The sequence below is a fragment of the Catharus ustulatus genome, chromosome 3 (genome assembly GCF_009819885.2).
Source record: "Catharus ustulatus isolate bCatUst1 chromosome 3, bCatUst1.pri.v2, whole genome shotgun sequence".
In the NCBI taxonomy this organism is placed as follows: domain Eukaryota; kingdom Metazoa; phylum Chordata; class Aves; order Passeriformes; family Turdidae; genus Catharus; species Catharus ustulatus.
The window spans coordinates 119,406,441-119,420,902 of NC_046223.1; the positions used below are offsets into that span (position 1 = coordinate 119,406,441).

At 46.5% G+C, this 14,462-nt stretch overlaps 1 protein-coding gene and 1 pseudogene across 3 annotated transcripts in view; both read right to left on the reverse strand.

Moving 5' to 3' along the window:
- Window positions 1–14,462, reverse strand: part of LOC116994219 (interferon-induced very large GTPase 1-like) — a 122,918-nt gene that overhangs the window by 38,305 nt on the left and 70,151 nt on the right. For all 3 annotated transcript variants that reach the window (XM_033055751.1, XM_033055752.1, XM_033055753.1), the window contains one exon: window positions 13,751–13,938. The gene's annotated coding sequence lies outside the window, so the exon portion shown is untranslated. The remainder of the gene's footprint in view (window positions 1–13,750; window positions 13,939–14,462) is intronic.
- Window positions 8,979–12,531, reverse strand: LOC116993663 (annotated as a pseudogene).

Genomic DNA, 14,462 nt, shown 5'->3' on the forward strand with positions numbered 1-14,462 from the left:
GGAATAACAGTTCTTTATTGATATATCTACAAGACAAAACAAGAACAACGTCAGCTATGAAAAATCAGCAACAAAAACAGAATAAAACTCAGTCCCAGTCCCTTTTCCAGTCACAGTCTTCTCCTCTACACGATCCCGGTGGAGAGTGGGGCGGACCCCTCGCAGCCGTGGCAGCAGCAGCAGAAGCAGGGAGGTGAGGCAGCAGCGACAGGGCCATGTCCCAGGTGGAGAAGGGTGAAGGAAGACTCCGCTCACTGTTTGGTCCTGGTTATCAGCGCTGTTCCCAGGAGCAGGAGGCTGTAGCGGTGCAGGGGAAATCCAACCGCAGAGAAACCTCTCTCCTTGGCGTTCTGACCGGCGAGAGACTTTCCCCCAGAAGGAAGAAAACAACCAAGCATCCGCCCCAACTCCTCAAACCCCACCACCCAGCCCTGTTGTCTTGAGCAATTACAAGCTAAGGGACCTGCCCCAGCTGGCTTCCTTAGCATGATAATGAGAAAAATTCTCCACCGAGGGAAAGAGTAATAACCCCCACAACCCTGCCATAAAAATTAGGATGAAATATACCAATATACCACCAATAAGGGTCAGGCAATACCATCCTTCTGCAGATGGAAAACAAAGGTTAATACCAGTAATTAAGAGTTTAATTGAAGGTGGAATTTCAGCACCGTGTATGTCTCCACATAACACCCCAATATTGCCAGTAAAAAAAACCAAATGGTAGGTATAGACTGGTACAAGAGGAGTAAATAAACAATCACTTATTTTCCAGTGGTAGCCAATCAATATAACTTGTTGAGCAAAGCATCATCAAAGCATGCATGGTTCAGTGTAATTGACTTGAAGGATGCTTTTTGGTCCTGTCCTTTGGAAAAGGAAAGTAGAGGGTGGTTTGCCTTTGCATGGCAAGATGAAGACACTGGGAGAAAGCAACAATTACAATGGACCAGGTTACCACAGGGATTTACAGCATCACCTAATTTATTTAGTCAAGCCCTGGAAGTATTAATAAAGCAATTTGCACCAAGTGGACAAACACAGGTTCTGCAATATGTGGATGATTTAATAGTTTCAGGAGAATTAAAGGAAGATGTCCAAAAGACCATAGTCAAATTATTGAACTTCTTAGGGGATAAGGGCCTAAAGGTGTCCAAAAAGAAATTACAATTTGTGAACCAGAAGTGAAATATTTAGGACATCTAATTGGAAAAGGATACAAAAAGTTAGAACCAAGTAGAGTTCAAGGGATATTGTCATTGCCAGCACCAAAAACCAAAACAGATATAAGGAAATTGTTAGGGTTAATTGGCTACTGTAAATTATGGATAGATGGTCATACAAAATCAATTAAATTTTTATATGATAAGCTAATAAAAGATGAACCCATGGATTGGAATGAAAAATATAAAAGAAAATTGACTGAACTGAAAGAAAAATTAACGCCTGTTCCAGTATTAAGTTTACGTGATTTGGATGGGTTATTTGAACTATTTGTTAATCTCAAAGAAGGAGTGGCTTATGGAGTCATTGTACAGGAGCAATGTGGAGTTCAGAAACCTATAGCCTCTGTGTCCAAACTTATCAGACCCAGGCATTAGGGGATTGCTGAGCTGTCTCCAGGCAGCAGCAGCCGCCGCAGTGACCTTAGTAGAAGAAAGTTACAAGTGGACCTTTGGAAACAAAGTGTACACTCCACGTTTCCTTATAAGCATATTGAATAAAAAGCGTATTCAATAAAAGAACTAGCCAATGGATGTCAGATAGCAGACTCCTAAAATATGAACTGATTTTGAATGACAATGAAAATTTGGATTTGGCCACCACAAGAGCCAAAAAATCCAGCACAATTCTTATATGGTGAACCAGAAGAAGAATTAGAACACTGGTGTCTGGAAACCATAGATTTACAAACAAAAGTTAGAGAAGACCTTTTGGAACACCAATTGATTGGAGGGGAGATCCTCTTTATAGATGGCTCATTAAGGGTCCTAGATGGAAAAAAGAGTATCAGGAGATGCAATTGTTGATGGACAAAATATGACTGTACTAGAAAAAGGAAAACTTCCTGCTAATTGGTCCACACAGTGTTCTGAGATCTATGCTCTATACAGACTCAAGATACACTTACGGAGTTGTACACACATTTGGAAAAATTTGCACTGAAAGAGGATTTACTAATTCAAAGGGAAAAATACTGATCCATGAGGGACTAGTTAAAGCAGTGCTGGAGGCCCTGAAGTCCATTGGAAATAGCAGTGGTACATGTAAAGGGACACCAAGAAAGGGACTCAAAGGAAATAGAAGGGAATAACCCAGATAGCCAAGAAAGCTGCTATGGAAGAGACAGAAAAGGTCCTTCAGTTAAGGGAGGTGGAAGGCAAAGAAGATGGAGACAAAACAGATGAGGATATACTGATATTTAGTGAAAAAGAGCAAGAAGAATTACAAAAACATGCTGCTATTAAAAATAGCAAGGGGGAATGGAAAATGCCCGACAGAAGGCAAATACTAAATAAAGCATTGGCAAGAAAAATACTAGAAAGCCTGCATGCCTCAACTCATTGGGGAACACAGGCTTTGTATGATCATTTTAGGAGAACATATGTGTGTATTGGAGTATTTGAAATTGCTAAAACCATAACATGGGAGTGCATGATTTGTCAAAGAATAAATTAAAAATAATGTGACGACTGCCCAAGAGGGAGAAGAATTGGCAATGAGACCCTTTCAAAATATACAAATAGACTTTACAGAGTTACCCTGAGTACAAAGGTTTAAATATCTTTTGGTAATAGTAGACCATTTAACGAATTGGGTTGAGGCATATCCAACTATGAAAGCAACAGCAGAGATGGTCAGTAGGATCTTATTAGAGCAAATTGTACCAAGATATGGGATAATAAATACTATTGACTTGGCTAGAGGTCCACATTTTACAGCAAAACTTTTACATTAAATGACAAATGCTTTTAAATATTGCATGGAAGCTCCATACCCCCGGAGACCACCGAGTTCTGGAAGGGTTGAAAGAATGAACCAAGCATTGAAAAATGGCTCTCACGAAAATAATACAAGAAACAAAGATGAATTGGCTTAAGTGCCTTCCCCTAGCCTTAATGAGAGTAAGGACAAAACCAAGGGCAGACATAGGGGTTTCTCCCTAGGAAATGATGTTTGGCTTACCCTTCTTAACCGCCTCAGGTAACACCAGAACGTACGAAGAAGGAGAGCAATGTGTAAAGAGATACATACAAGTTATAACAAGCACCTTAGAAGAATTAAGAAAGAAAGGCTATCTCCCCCAGACTATACCTATTGATTTCAAGATCCACAAATTCCAACCTGGGGACTGGGTTTTAATCAAGGCCTGGAAAGAGCAACCATTAATCCCGAAATGGGAAGGTCCCTTCCAATTTCTATTAACCACAGAAATGGCTGTCTGAACACAGAAAACGGGATGGACTCACATCTCTAGAGTGAAGGGACCAGTCTCTGCATCTACTGAACAAACTTCTGCTCCCACTTAACGGACGTCAACCAAAGTGACAGATAACAAATTAATACTGAGAAAGAAACCATGTGAAAGATTTTCTAAGTAAACAAAATTTGACCAACGAGCCATAAAGATATCTGTCAAGAGTTTATAATGTATTTACAGAGGATGCATGCATTTTTAAAGTTTTCAGTAATCTATGTTAGTAGGCATAAAGAAATCTATCGAGTGTTTATAATATATTTAAGAAAGATTTAACTTATTAGTATGTATGCCTTTTTCAAGTTTTTAAGTGATTTATATTAGGAGCCATAAAGAAATCTATTGAGTGTTTATCATATATTTATTTAACTTACTAGGATGTATGCCTTTTTAAAGTTTTAAGTTATTTCTATCATTAACTGCAAAGTATTAGATGGTACGTTTTTAACCGCTAGTATTTCTTATTACAGATCCTAAATTCTGGAAAAGATAGAACATTCTCCCACACATCTAGCAATCAGACCCTAAAGACAGCAGGAATAAAGTTGATATAAAAAGGGAAAGTGAACTCCTCTAATAAGAAGTATAATAGTAGACAGTAAGAACATTGCAGCAGGGGGAAAGATAGGATCAGGGTACACTTTTGCCACATAGAGTTCGTTGATCCTTTGAATGCGATTAAAAAAGGGGGGAGACATGGGTGGGAAAGTGCCCTGTACCGGACCCCTGTTTGTATTAACCCTCCTAGTGATGGGCATTCAAAGAGAAGGAACTACATTGTGTGATAAATGGTACTCTCCATTGTATGCAGGAGACTCCCACATAGCCATCCTCAGAACCCACTCTAACCCCAGCCCTAATTGTGCCAATTTTTTACAGCTAACAACTTGTGTTGAGGACAGTAAAAACTATTGGCTATAGGAAAATACAGGGAATTGTAAACAAAAAATTGCTGGGAGAATGTCCTATCAAAGAAAAGTGGATCTACTCTGAAAAGAAACCTGTTTAAAAAAAAAGAAAAACAAGAAGGGAACCAGAACTCAGAAACAGCCAAAGAAGTTTATAAGAAATATCAGAGACTTCAAAAACTATACCAAGTTTATGAAGAAACAGATTGATTTAAATGATTGATGTGGGCTTAAGCCTGATAAAAGTTTTAGAGGGGGGAGTTGCTATAAATGAACTGTTGCTGATGTTTATGTTGATGTATGTCTCCCCACTTGACTAGAATTGTTTGTGTTGACTATTTATTGTTAATGTTCTATGTCTTTGTAAATTGTTAATGTTCCTAGCTGTTTGTCCCTTCCCCCATCCCAGTAGCTACCCTTGTATCCACACCCAACTCCACTACTCCCTCTAAAACGGTGTGTGACAGCAAAGGCTCATGGGGCACCATTCAGTGGTAAAAACCCCTAAAAACAATGAGCCAACATAACATGCAAGACTAAGAATGGTACCCCTAGGTTGAGAAAATAGTGCAGAAGAAGAAATCACTAACCAGAGTTTCTTTACCATGTCGACACAACTTAATAGCACTCAGCTGGCATGACACACCCAGACCACAAGCCAGCAGATGTCTTCCTGAGGTCTCCTGTGAGGAAGGAAGGTCCAGCTCTTCTGAGAGATAAAGCTGTGCACCTCCTCCTCAGCATTGTCCGCTGGGAGCAGGGAGCAGAGGTGGTGTGTGTGAGCCCTTGGGCTCCCCACCCAAAGCTGTCCTTAATAAAGGCCTTGAAAAGGAGCTGGTCTCCTGGCCCATTTATTTCATTGACCATACAGTCCCAATTAAAGCAGAAGCAGCTCTCTGGTGCACAGTCCTGGGCAGAGGCAGGAGCAGCAGTTCTCTGGTACAGAATCCTGGGTAGAGGTAGAAGCTGTGGCCTGGTACAGAGTCTCAAGCAGAGGCAGAAGCTGCAGTCTAATACAGAGTCCTGAGGAGAGTCAGATGCTCCCTGGTCATTCTTCTTCTGTTCTCCTCTTCTTCTTCATCATATTCTTTCATGTGGTGGTAGTGATGATGATGATGGTGGAGGAAGAGAAAGAGCAAGAGAGGGAGCCTCTCCCCAATGCACAGATTTTTATTTACAAATTACCTAAGAGCTAAAAACATGAACCTGTAGCATTTCTTATAGACCTGTTAGGTCTATAAGTTTATATAAAATTTGTGTATATATCCTATCTGTTCTATCTGAAAAATGTAGGTAATATCCTTACTATGTTTTTATTATGTCTAAAACAATAGTTTTGAGCTGTCACTGAAGCTTGTTTTTGTACGTTGTTTTTTCAAAGTTTCTAAGGATTTTGCTCTTTAAGACACTTAAAACATATATTTACTTACTTAAAACTAAGATTTATACTTTTACTTCACGTCTACACAACTTAATAATATTTCTACTTAGTTAAAACTAAAGATTACACCTCTACTTCGTGTCTGTGTGGCTTATTTCTCTAAAGACTTGAATTCAATTCCTACATACTGTTCTCTCTCTGAGGGACTTTGAGAGGCCTCTGTTTTAACACTCCAACAGTCCCTTCTTGTCTCACAGCAGCTGAGCCAAGGGGTGCTTTGAGTGCTGCCTTTGCCCTTGGGCTCAGGCTTGGCCACAAGGCTGATAACCCCAAGGAGGGGTTTGGTTTGGCTCTAGGACAAAGCAGAAGGAAATGTTTGTGGCAGGCAGGCAGGAGGATTCTGAGTTTCTCATGAAGCGAGGGAATTGCAGAGAGGTGGCTGCAGCAATGCACCTCATTTCACCAAATTTGGGAAAAATTGGATACCACTGTCCTCTTTGGGCTTGAGAACGTTGTCATTGTAACTGCATTTTGTGGAGAGCCTGGTACAAAGTTCTCCTAAGCTGCAAAGCCACTGTGGTTCTTCCTTCCCATGGATGTGGCCTAACACCGCTCCAGCTCAGACAGTGCTTCCTGCTTGGTAATTCTGTGCCACACATAAGGGATTTCTCCTTTACCCTGAAATTTCTGACTGTACAAGGCTTCCAGCTGTGTCCTGAAATGGGACACAAACCATTTCCAGTACGCCTGCATGGATGAATCCGGAAGAATTCTCCACGTGGAAACAGGAGGTCCAGCATTACGGTATGTTCTGTAAGGCGTCCACGGCTGGTAATCATGAAATCTGAAGCTGCAGTCACTTGCAACAGAGCTGGAACAAATATCAATGACGAAGTGATCTGTCCCATACCATTTGAATCCTGTCAAAGCTTGTGGGCGATGGAAGACCAGCTGATGGTCTCCATCATGGTTCTGCATGGTGTTTGTGCAGACAGCCCCACAGAAGGGACACTGCTCCCAGCACCCCGAGAAATGCTCTGCCAGGATGGTGTGAGGCTGTCTTGAAAATGAGCTCATGTCAGCATCAGCCAACTCTTTCATGAGCCTGTCCCTGAGGTCAATAAGAGATTTTGCTATGGCACTGCTCAGGAACTCAACGTCTGTGACCTCCTGGTGCTCAATGCCCTTCAGCTCACTTCTGGGCAAGTTGATCACCTCTGCCAGTTCCCCACAAAATTCATCCAGCCAAAGAGAGATTTTGTCTTCTCTGTCTTTTTTGTCTTTGACAATTTGGGTTGATAAAGAAACAGCTGACAGGATGTTTCCATAGAGAGATTCAAGGGAAGACTCTAAAAACATCCTCAGCCTGCTACTCCCATCTAAACAATGACTCTTAACTCGTCTCTCAATGTAACTGTTAAAAACCTGTTTTGGAGAGGTAAGGTACTGCTTGAAATACTCAAAATTTTCTTGTTCTGCCAGGTATCTCAGGATGCAGACTTCCAAATTGGCTCTGTTGCTCTTGAAGTCTGGGAATTTGTTTTTCATGTCCTCAGCAATGTCTCTAGCTGTCCTCTCAAAGACTGCCCGGCTAAGAGCTGGTTCAATCTTGTCACAAAGAAAAACAACAAAAGTTGTGATTGAAGTGGCTCCTTGGCAGGAAATCTGGAAACATTGGAAGAAATCTTCTCTTTTGCGGTTCAGGTACACAACTGGGTCATTTGCCTCCTGGAATGCTTCGTGCATGGCTTTAAACCTTTCTGCTGCCATTTTGCACAGATAGAGAGACAAATCTATGCTGTACTCTTTGTTAAAAGTACATCTTGCATTGCTGGGGACAGAGTCAACACCTTTCTGTACTTCATTGAGTATTTCATGAATAAAATTTCGACTGTAATCCCGTTTCTCCGCATCCTTCTTATCAATGTTTGCCTTCACACGTGCTATGATGTCATCTGTGATGTGTTGGAAGTTGATCATATCAGCATTGGAAATGCTCCTGAGTTCTGGGAAAAAGCCTAGTAACTTTTTCTTTGTGATGTGTTTCTCTATGTCAAAAGAAAATCCTCTGCATTTGGGCAATGACCTGATCCGTGCATGGAAACCTGGCTCCTTAAAGTGCTCTAGAAGGACATCTTCAATATCTGCATCGATATCCACCCGTTCTGGTGGAGGAGCAGCACGGGAGACTTCAGCAATCCACTGGTTCCAGACAAGAGTAAAGTTGTCCTTCAGTTCTCTCTCACTGAGGCTCTTCCCTTTCAGAGTCACAGCCAGCTCCCTACTCCTTCTCAGGAGCTCATCTTGATATTCCAACTTCCTTGCATCCAGTTTCCTCTGCTCCTTCTGTAGCTCAGTAAGATTCTCACATTTCTTTTTCGCTTCATGAAGAAGAGTCTCTTTTAGTTCTTTCAGCTTCAGCTCTGTACTTGATTTCCACTGGACCAGTGTCTCACGGTCTTTGTCTTCCCTGAAATACTTTTCCACTTCTTTCTCAATGGCATCACTTGTCTCTTGCACCAGCCCTTCAAGGTGCTCCCTGGTGACATTCTGCAAGTCCCCATTCCGAATTTTATTGTTCAGTCTCACCTGTACATCTAAGAAGTGACTCCTCAGCCTCCAGGTCCACTGACTAAAAGCACTTTCCAGTTTCCTGTATGCAGCAATCTCCAGGGAATTCTTGAAGCTGAAAACAAAGTTTTCATTCACCAAAGCGTTCCAGAGGTCACCAATACGATCTTTCAGGCTCGAGAGCCTCAAAATGCTGCGCTGTGACTGCTGCTTGGCAGCCTGGAGGATTTTGCTCTTGAGTTGCTGGACATTCTGGCTGTAGGTGGGGTTGGGTGGTGCCATTGGGGGGTCTCCTTCCCACAGGTGAGCAAAGTAGTGAATGTGGGTGTTCACATCAAAGCAAATGACGTCACTAAAGGAGGAGATGTCACAGAATTCCTGCTGAACAGCTACCACAGTCATTTCATCCAGCTTTTCCTGGAAACACCTTTGTCCTTCCATGTTCTGCTCCTTGGCAGTTGCTTCTCCCATGTTTTGATGCACAAAGATGCAGCTTGGGGAAAGACTGACTTTCCTCATCCTCAGTAATACTTGCACAGCGATCTGGAGAACATCTTGCATTTTCTCCAAAGATATTGATCACAGTCAAATTGGTGACATCAATGACAAAGGTGGCCAGTTCATTGTCATGGTTAAGGGACTATTTATTGGCCATCTCAATGGCACGAAGTACATTTCGATCTGCATCCACCACGAATCTGTGCTGGTGAGCTTTGTCTACGCAGCAGTCCAGGCTGAAACATGGATTTGACCCTTCCAGGAGATCCCTGATAATTCTGGTCAGCTGGTCCATCAGTTCTGCTTCGTTTCTATTCCTGATGCCTCTGGTTATTGCTTTGCTGTATTGTCCAGGTGCAATGTTCGCTTCTTCTGTGAGAAAACAAATTAAAGGCCTTTGTGACTGCCTCAGCTCCTGCAGAAGCTTTTTCCCCCTGTTGTCCATGTGCTCCAAATCAGACACAAGAGCCACGCTGACAGCAGATATTTCCTGCAGGAACTGCAGCTGTGCTCCGTGATCCCTGGCATCTCCATGCAGGTTACAGAAAGCCAAGCAGCTCTCAAAGGTGTCATCAGGGCTTCCACGGGGGCAGTACCAGGCGATCTCCACCACCCCTTCCATCAGCAAGCGCTCTCTGGTGCTGCCTCTGCAGTGGCGGTGGAAGAAAGTGTCGTGTTTGCGTTTGCTCAGCAGAGCGTTCAGGAGCTGAGACTTGGAAGAGGAGGCCGAGCTGCCAATGCGGATGAAGGACACGATGGGAGTCTGTGCCTGGAAGATGAGTTTGTTGTTGTAACTCTTTGTTTGGGCCTGCTTTCCTGACTTCTCCACCTCTTTCCAGCTCCTTTGGATTTGGCTGAGGGCGTAGAGCAGGAAATCGATGTGTGAAGTGCCCGGGTTGGGCAGCAGCAGAGGCAGCATCAGTTGGCAGAACGCCAGCTTGTTTGCAGGGGTCTGTCTCAGGAAGTCATCAGCACAGTAGAAAATGGCCATCTGCAGGTCCATGGGGTGCACATGGTTGTCCCTGCTTGCACATTCAGGAGCTGCTTCCTTCAAATCATCAAAAAACTGTTCAAAAGAGTGTGACTCTTGGTGATCATTCTCTGTGGTTTGTGGCAGGGGTGCAGATTTTGTGTTGCTGTCATCCCATCAAGTCAGGTACCTCACCAGGTAATCCACAGTTAACAGCTTCCATCTCTCTTCCTATGTTCTGCATCTTCTGTTCATCCCATTTGTCATCAAAGCACCCACTGATCAAGGAATGCAAGTCCTGTTCCAGCCTTTCCCAGTCTGTACCTGCTCTGTGCTTTTGGAGGAGATTCTTTATCCGTGAGGACCACAAGCCTTTCATGTGATCTTCCATGAAAACTAAACGCTCCCTCTTCTGCTCAGGGGACAGCTTCTCACTTTCTGGTGTCACAGTCAGACCCATCAGCAGAAGGGAGGCCTCAGCTCTGTTGGCATCCTGCTCCTTCAGATTCACGTACTCCTCATACGCCGTTTGCATTTCCTTGGCCATGTACTGAATTTCTGGGTGTCCAAGGAGGTGCTGGAAAGTGCTGCTTTCCACCTGGTACCCTGTGCTGGTCACAATCAAGAGCACCAACAGTTCCATGTCCTTCTCAGCCCGTTCCTGGAGAGACTGGAGTAAGGAATAAATGGCGAGGCTGCTGGTCAGGGTGGCTTTTATCTTTGCTTCATGAACAGCAGAAGCAGAGCTTCCTGGTGCGTAGGTGACAGCGTAGATGTGCTCCTTCATTTGCTGCAGTGTTTTGATGAGTTCTTCAAGCTCAGAGATTTTGGGAGATCTGGGAAGCCGTGGCTCAGTCTGGAAGATCCATTGCATAATGAAGGAAGCCTCAGGGAAGTCCTTGACAGAGTAGATATGAGGATCCAGGAGGCTTCTCAGCATTTCCTTGATAAAGGTGGTGTTTTCTGGAGGTGACTCCTGGCAGCTCCGCACGGTGTTCACCAGGAAGTCCTGCAGGGCTTTGTGGGACAGGCACACGTTGATCCACACACTGTGGTTCCTGGTTTTTGCATTCAGATCATCTTTTAGCATCATCAGCATGACCAGATTCCTTTCATCGACCGTCACCTCCCAGGCCTTCACACTCTCCATGAAATCTGTGGCCTCTTGCACTGCACTGTCCAGTTCCTCTCCAAAAATGGTGAAGATGCTCTCATTCGTCAGTACTTTGTACGCATCCCTGAGGGCTCTGGACATCTGATAAACAGACTTAAAATCTGCACTGTGATTGTACAGGATGACGTCCCACACTGGGATCAGCTCAAAGCCGCGGTCGATAACGCACCACGTTGTGTTATCAGACACGAGCCCCGTTTTCCACAGAGGAAGAGAAGTTGTGTCTGCTGGGCCCCCTGTGTTGGTCATGTAGAGCTGAATGGCTGAATGGGAACTCTCTCCAACTCTTCCCCAGAGAGAAGGCTTTGAGTTCGTTGTAGAACCATCCGGGGCCTCTGCAGCACTTTCCAGGAAGTCACCATAGCTCTTCCTGACAAAGCTGTTCAGTGCTTCAGACGTTTGTCGCTTCACCTCTTCCTGCTGCTCGGCTCTGAATCCTTCTGTGGATGCCTTCCACCAGAATATCCCCCCAAAGTGGAGGGGACCCTGGTTTATGTGGGACCCAAACCTGCTGAAGAAGCTCTCACACATCTCCACAAAGGGGGGGTTGTCTTCTTTCTTAGGGATGCGCAAAATCCACTCCATGGCTTGAAGCCTCCGCAGAGCCGCATCCGAGAGGCGAAGCTGATGCCTTTGGAAGTAGCAGGAGGCCAGGGGCACGTAGTGGAACTTGGTGGTGCAGAAGTAGCTCTGCTCAGAGTGGGACTGGTGGGTGTCCTGTGACTGCAAGGAGCTGCTGTGATCTACACCTGCTCCAAGAATAATCCCCTGGAATGCAAATTTGGCAGAAATGCTCATGCTAAACCCCAGCTGCTGCATGGACTTGGTGAAAGTGGATTCTGCTGCAGAGGAGGAGAACTCCCTCCTCTCAAGCAGTGATCCTTGCTCTGGACCAGTGAGCTGGAATCCCTCAGGAACCCTGAGGAGCTGCTCTCGTGTTGCCAGCACATCTCCAGCTCTGCTGGTTCTGTAGATGCCCTGCAGGGCCAGTCCCCCCGACGCCCACCTCAGCACCTCGGTGTCAGGGATGTTCTCCCTCCTGCCTGCGGACATCTCCTGTTGCTGCTCCAGCTGCTCACGGATGCTCTCCAGCATTTCCTTTAAGGGTTTCTTTCGTGATGGCCAGAACTCTTTGGGAATCTCCATGGCTTGCCACAGAGTCTCTGCTTTCTCTCTCAGTGCATCCTGGTAGTAGCTGTACAAGCGGTTGTTGAGCATTTTTGTAAGCTCTCTTAGGATATTTTTGGCCATTTCTTGACTTTCCTTTGTCTTCTCAAATCGCTTTTTCTGCACTTCTTTAGAGGCTGTTTTGTCATCTGTTATTTTCAGGAGTTTCTGGAGTGCCTTTTTCTCCCAGGGGTGCTGTACCTCACACTCCAGCTTGAGGTAGTCTTTGTATTCCAGATGTTGCAGGGCTTCTCTGCACTCGATTCCCAGGATCTGTGACACTTTGGGCAGCCAGTATCCAGCATCTAGTCCTTCCTTCTGAAATGCCTCTGCCAGGAGCTGTGCCTTTGCATCCCACTTTTGTGTGTACTCTTGTGAAGCCATGGCTGTGGAGGAAGCAAAGAGACTTTCCCTGAAGTGTTGTCAGAGGCTCCGGCCTCCTGGCAGAGGCTCTGCAGCACCTGCAGCCCTGGGGTTGCTCCCACCCGGCTGCTGGAGCCCAGCCTGGGATAGCACAAGAGCCAGGGTGTCCTTCCCAGCAGCCTGGATGTGCCTGCTGCTTTCCTGTTTGCAGGATCAACTTTGAAGCTGAGTGTGTGTCCCAGAGACAACACAGACACAATCACAGAGACACAGAAAGACATGCACACACACTCACTCAGCCACACAACCTGTTCTGGACATTGTGCCCCCTTCCCCATCACCCACATCCTCCCAGCTGAACTCCTCAATCCACAAGTGCACACACCCAGGGGCATTCCTGGCTCCCTGGAGCACTGGCACAGCCCCTCTGCCCACCCAACAGCCCTGCCTGCATCCTGCACCCTCTGACCAGCCCCACGGCTGCCCTGCTCTCTGCCTGGCCCAGCCTGCTGCTCCCAGCACCCGGAGGCAGTGCTCACACACTCCACTCCCCCATGGCACCCCACACTCCCCAGACACACTCCCTCCTGCCCAGCACGGCCACACGGGCTCTGACCTGTGCTCCTGCTCCAGCTGCCAGCACAGCCCCTCCCTCACCCCACTCACGCCTCTTGCCAGGAGCTGCTTCCTGGCACACTCAGGGGGGAAAATCCACCTTGTCCCTGCCCACAGCTGTGCCTGGGGCATCCTGGTGGCCCTTCAGGAGAGACTGGAGACTTTGGGAGCCGGCTCAGAGAGGTGCCCTCTGTCATCTGCTGCTCTTTACCACTGAGGGTCTCATCAGGCAGGTGACCATTGGTGGCCATCTCAGCCAAAGCCAGCATGGAGCCACTAAGCTTAAAATCTCTGGTGACAAGAGGAAAAGTGCTTGCAAACCTTCAAGTGGGCACCTGACTTAAAAACTTTTGGTTTTCTGACACTGTCACACAACAATGAGAAATGTCCCAGTCTCGCTTCACTTGGTTACTGGACAGATTTATTCCTTGCAAAAAAATCCTTCTGAGCATTCAGCCTCCGTCTCACCATGTCCACAACACCCTTACCAGCGCTGCTATTAGTCTCAGGGACTTGCACTCACCTAGAGATATAAGGGCTCCTTCAGGGGCAGCTTTCTCTCAGGAATCCCTGCAGATTTGGGCAATCTGAGCAAGGGCTGTGTGCTCTGATTGCCCTCACCCACCTCACAGCAGATGCTCCCGTTCTCCCAGCCTTGGCTTCCAGCAGACACCGGCAGCCCAGGGCCCCAGCTCAGGGGACACAGCACAGCAGCAGGGGCAGGCCTGGGGCACACGGCAGGCTGTGCAGAAGGAGATGGGAACCACTGGAGAGCTCAGGAGGGAGAGCAGCAGGAAGGAAAGGCCCAAAATCCTAAAGGAGAAGAGCAGCCAGTCAGGAGAAGGCAACCCATGAGCACGGCAGATTCATTGCAGGCAGCACTGGAGGCCAACCCTTCTCCTCCCCTGGGGACAGCAGAACAGGAAAAGCCACTGGCTCCGAGAGAAGGGCAGTGCAGCAGCAGAGGAAAGCTGGGCGTGCTGGCAGAGCACAGCAGGGACTTTGGGCACCAAGTGCCCTCGCTGGGCACATGTCCAGCTGCTCCCTGGCCAGCAGAGCCCCAGTGTGGGACAGCTGCTCAGGAAGGGAACTGCTGCCTCAGGGTCACTGCTGCACCTTGTCCACTTGAGCCACTTGTCCCAGCCCTGTCCCCTCCCAAATTCTCTCCCACTGCAGCACTGCCAGCGCTGCTTCAGTCTCAGGAGCCAGAGGCTGCCCTGGACAACATGAACTCCAGCCCAGCCACAGCCTGAACCTGCCCCCAGGCACCCTTGGCAGTCCCTGCACGGCTTCCCATTGCTGCAGGAAGAGGGAAAAAGCCCCAGCGACCGTGTCAG